This window comes from Protopterus annectens, chromosome 4.part0 (genome assembly GCF_019279795.1).
Source record: "Protopterus annectens isolate FY-2018-M chromosome 4.part0, PAN1.0, whole genome shotgun sequence".
NCBI classification, from domain to species: domain Eukaryota; kingdom Metazoa; phylum Chordata; order Ceratodontiformes; family Protopteridae; genus Protopterus; species Protopterus annectens.
Window position 1 is genome coordinate 1,209,947,420 of NC_056733.1, and position 6,000 is coordinate 1,209,953,419.

The following is a 6,000-nucleotide window of genomic DNA, read 5'->3' on the forward strand; positions in this document are numbered from 1 at the left end:
ATACGGTTTGAATGTATGACAAGCCATCCTTTTATACTTAGATATCAGTAACATGTCGTATCCTGCCACCAATTGGTGTTCCAGAGTAGATGATTACATGCACATCAGCTGTGCAGCTACTCCATTAGCCAATGACATGTCAACAGTGGGGTATAATTGAATACTCCACTTGGGCATTGTCCCTTTGCCCTACCTTCGAGGAAGACGGCCTGGATGTGTTGTTTGTGATGAATTGCTACAGCTATATAGAGACACACAGAGATATATTAACTTCATGGCCCCCATGGATTGTGTGTAATGGCTAAAGGATGTAGTTCTACATGTGAGTCTAGCTGTTATATCAGCGGTGTGATATGGGATTATTGCAACCAAACCCTGTAACATCGGCATCTGTTCCATTGTATAACAGCAACGATTTCACCTAGGGCCATTATAGTGTGTCTCTCACAAGGTATGTTAACAATTCTGCAGATGTCATAGAGTGAGTGGATGTTTGTGATGTTATTACAGTCTGTATTGCAATTGTTTCAGGTATGGGGGAAATGTAGGTGGGTGTACATAGCAGATGCAGGTGTGCAGGAACTGCATTTATACATATTCGATATGTGTGTGAGGGCTCCTAACCTATTTGAAGACCTATCCTTTAGTAAGCTAATACTATGGTAATTGCAGGCTTATTCATTAAGCCATTGTTAATTGTTTCCTGTATAGCATGCAGGTGATATTGGTCCTTCAGTCCCTTTGGAAATACATCGGTATGTAATGAAATGTTGCTACATGAAAGCTGTCTCGTGTATTTCTGTCACAGATATTTGCACTCATTGGAGTTGTGTTGGTGACTGAACCTCTTTGGTTTGGATTGTCACCTTTTCAAATGGCCATAGTGGGACATTTGCAGAACACATATCGGATTTTAGAGGGCGACACATACCCACGGTCAGTACAAAGTATAGAATTTTACATATATGCCTATATAAAAGCTTATATTCTTGTAGCGGTTTACTTGCTTATCCTGTTTCTTGTTACATGTAGGTATTTTAGATACAGATGACTATTTTATGCAACAATTGCATTAAATATGGAACATGGCAAATGTTTCGAGATTGTAGGACATTAGTATTTGTACTCATTTTGGTCAGGACACTACCGCACATAGAGGGACTGCCCCTCGCAAGGTGGGACAGGTGGTAACCCTGTCTTTGACTCATGTCCATAGTACATATTTGTAATAGTGTATAGACATATATACTCTCCATATCCTTTGTTCATAACGTTCAGTCATGGAGGAATGTGTGATTGCTATGGTCCATGTTATGCACATATTTGAAGATTTCAACTGCAGTATACGACAAACCATCAAATTCAAGAACGCACACACTTCCAATGACCACATTACCATTCCCAGACTCCCAAACCCCATAATACAGAACACTCAAACTCGCGACAGTCAAACTCCCGGAACTAACACAAACACAGAACACATACACGCACACACAGACACACTGCTACCCATCACATCCAAGCAAACCATCCTACACTACGTATGGCCAGGTGGTCATGACCCCATACACACCCCATGTGGGTGGCTGCGCCCCCCACACCACACCTACTGTAATAATATACCTCTGAGATAGCACAAACAGACACACAAAGCAAACCCACACACACACATTACAGTCCCCCGGAAACACACACCACACTCAGAACACACAGTTACACACACTACAGCAATCAGAAACACACTTAAACACAGTACCTACCTGGACCGCAGCACCAGAAGCACTAACTAAATGTCCCTTAACATCGTGATAATAGTACTTGCGGTTCTAGTGTTCTGGTACTGTGGTCTTTCGGTCTTTAAGCCTTGTGATTACGCGCGTCGGTATGTAAAGCATTCGGTATTTGGTAATATCCTATGTATATGTAACTCCATGGTTGTGTAGATGTTGTTAACCTATCTATATATTTGGATATATATGTATATCCATATATATCAACATATATCTCTCTATCACCCTTTCTCTCTCTATATTATATATATATATATATATATATATATATATATATATATATATATATATATATTGAGAGAGAGAGAATACACCTTTCGTTGGGTACATGGCGGTGTATACTATTTCCCGAACTCCGCCCTTTTGTGTTTTAACCTGTCACAATACACACCTGCCGTTGGTACATCTCAGATAGCTTAGTGGTAAGTTATTGTGAAGATTGTGTACATGGTTGCATGTTCTACTCCTGGCAGTGGTCATTTTACCTCTCAGAGCAGGCACTATTAGTACAAGGGTAAATAACACACATTTCAGTGGTTCTGGGCAGCTTTGCCCGTGATCTGCACGATATTCAGCAAAGGTTAGACCTGTGTTGCGCATATCCATGTAGTCATGTTTAAACGACGCTTACCGACACTTACCGGCGCAAAAACCCACTAACATGTGTTTAAACGTGCTCTAATGACCTGCATCCAACATCCATTATTCAGGATATCAGAATTATGTAACAGCCCTTGCAGGTCGTGTAACCGGGACCATGCACAAGACAGTCAGTGGCTTTACCACTGGGGCATCTGGGATATGTACAAGTGTTATGGTGTTTAGTATGTAGACTGTACTTCAGCTGTTCCTCCATACTGCAAACAAATGTGTAACTCAGTTAGTTTACATATGGATGATACCTAGTAATGGTATGTCCAAGTGATGCTTAATGGATGTGCTCCAGCTATGGGAATCCATGTCACAGTGAGCCACACACTGTAATGTGCTACACCTTGCCACAACCATAACTGGAGAATGCTGGGGTAACAGATGCCTGTCATGGGTACTCCCCATGCTTTGGAACTACATCCCTGATTACATCATATGGAGCCCCTCATTAACACACCAGGGAATCATTGCAGAGTGTGTGGGGAACAGTGGCTACACCCCAGGAATTCTGCAATTAGCTCTGCTCCACAGAGGGACAGTTAGTTAATGAATGGGGTGGTGACAGCAGACACATTTTGGCTAGGCTTATGAATGGCCTCTGACAATTAGGCATGTAACTATTGATGTACCTAGGAACCTATACATACAGTATCAACACATGCTGTTAGCTTAATTTACTGTTCAGGTATTGACTTACCTTGTGCCAATAGCAGTTGTGTGTGCAATAGTTGAGGGCTGCCTATGTAGGATGCACACAGTAGACCACCTATACATGACAATTTACAGGTGGTCGTGTGTGTGTGCCATCCATTTTACTGCGTGTGCAGGTGGAGAAGTGTGTCAGTCTGTAGGGGCCTACACTGTCAGTGTATGTGCTATACATTTCCTCTTTGCAAGACATGGGCATATTGGGCACGCCTCCGTCTGCCTACTGTGGCTGGCACAGAGTGTTCGTGGTCTGAATCCCTCTGTGCCTGTGGTGCCCTTGGCAATTGCGGTGGGCTGTGAGGGCCTTCATCATTATGTCCCTGCTGCAGCTGTTTCAGCAGGATCATATTATGTAGCATGGCACATACTATGAAGATGTGGGCACATGTGCCTGGAGAGTACTGCAAGGCTCCACCAGATATGTCCAAGCAATGGAACTGTGATTTCAGCATCCCAAACACATGCTCTATGATGATTCTGGTTTGTGCATGTGCCTCATTATGGTGTTCTTGCATGGATGTGTGTGCATTTCTGATGGGAGTCATCATCCATGGCTCCAGTGCATAGCCAGCATCACCCACAAGTTGGCCATATGGGATGTCCCCCCTGACAAATACCTGGTACAGCTGTAAGGCATGCCAGATGTCGGAGTCGTGGTAGCTTCCAGGGCTGCCAGCACACACACATCCATGATAATGCCCTGAGCATTGCACACGACCTGGCAGTTGATGGAGTGGTATCCCTTGCAGTTTATGTAGTGCCTACCATGCTCACCGGGTGGTGACCTGATATGTATGTGCATGCAGTATATTGCACCCAGTACCTCTGGGTAGTCTGCCACATGGTGGAAGAGGCACATATTGCTGGCCAACTCCTCCTGAGTTCGGGGGATGTATATATGCTCATTGGCATGTGGTAACATGGCATCCAGGAACTGGTGGAGTACCCTGGATGCTGATGCCTGTGAGATCCCCATGATATCTCCAGTTGGCCTTTGAAAGGTACCTGTGACTGGTATTCTCAAGCTTACACATATCTTTGTGTCTACTGGGATGGGTTCCCCTCTGTTGTTTCTGGCTCTGAGGTGTGGCCGGCACAGCTCAGTGATTTGCTGTATCATGTCCCTGTCCACCCTGTAATGCTCTACTATCTCCAGATCATCTAGCCTCTGGTAGGTTACCCTTGGTCTGAACACTCTTCTCCTCCTCTGGTGCCTGAGGTGGTTGTCAGCATCATCCTCCACACCACCGTCAGTCTCCAACACATGCTGATGAATCACAGCTATGGCAGCTCCCAACATGTACATTGTAAAAGTTCCCCGTCTGTTTACACCAATGGTGCAGTGTTTGGGAATACACGAGTGTGTTTGAGGTGCCTTCACACTTTATACTATTGTGTTTTGGAAGCTGATGATGTCATAGGGTGTGTATGTACAATCCGAGCTGCAGGGTATCTTACTTATATGTTTTACCACAGGTACTGCTATTGTGGTGCCTTTGGTGTTGAATTACATTTGGCTGCCGTGGATCACCTCTTGCCCTTGCCTTCACTTTTCAAACCGATTCCCCTCCCATTGTTAGGCATGCATCCAGCAGCCTGCTTTCTTGTTTGGTACTTTCCCAACCAAGGATTGTGTTGCAAAATGTGTACTATAGCCAATCTACTACAGGTTTGCTTTGCTCTGCTGTGACAGTTCTCTTTTCTTTGCAATCCAGCGCCTCCCCTTTCCTGTTCTGCAGGTTGCTGCTAGCAGCCTTGTTAGCTACCGTCAATGGCCCACTGTGAGTTAATATGTGTTAGTTACTCAGTTGTACTCCAATTACCCTACTGTGACATTTCCTTATTGTCTTCCTGTAACCTTCCTGTTTCAGCTGTGGTGCGTGCCACGCGCAGCCGTTTACTGGGTTTTGAGCGTGTTGTCATCCGCGTACACATGCGCTTTCGGTTACCTTGTGTGCTCTCAGCCAAGCAAAGCTATGGCACCATCCAGACCCCTATCCTGTGGCTTTGCTTAGCAACAGGCAACCTGGATTAGCAATGCTCCACTGTGCTTACAGCCACGGTGGCACACCCCTCTACTGATGTCATGTATACCTCCAGGCCACTCCTCAGTGTTATACTGCTACGCCGTGTGGTACAGCCTTATGCCGGAAAGGCTTTTGCGATTCAGTATTACTTGCCTCATTTTCATGGCATTGACTACTAATTCATAGTTACCACACTGAACACTGTCACAGACCCTTAGCAACCCTTGCGCCTTGGTTGTGGTGTAGCATGCATACCATTGACTATTATGGCGAAATCATGATTTGTGTTACATTGCAATTTTATGACATCTATATACATTTTCCTTGTGTTCCCGTTTGCGCACACATGCCCTGCAGTTGTACTTTGCGTTAGTGTGGCCATGACATTAAATGTTATTTTTTATGTGTTGTGCATTTTTTTTATGCCATTGGCTGTATATTTAGCCATTGGCATATGTTAACTGTGTAATATGTAAGTTTGGTCTGCTTTCATGGCTCCAATGTTCTGTTTATGTAAACCGTTTTTTTTGGTTTACATTTCTGTATGCTTACACTACGCCTGCACCACTTCATGAATCGCTATGTACCTTTATTTGCATGCTGCACTACTGCACATGGAGTGATTAGCATACATGCATCGAGAGCTGCACAGATCTGGTGTACGCTGGTAGTGCACGTGGAACTGGATCGTACCTGAATCGCTCGGCGGCCATATTTGGCGTTAGACCGCCTACGCTTCGCCTGTGCCTGGCGCAAGCTTCATGAATCCTGGGGATTGTTTTAATCTGTTTAGAACTAGAGTGTAATTACTCTTGTATTATTGA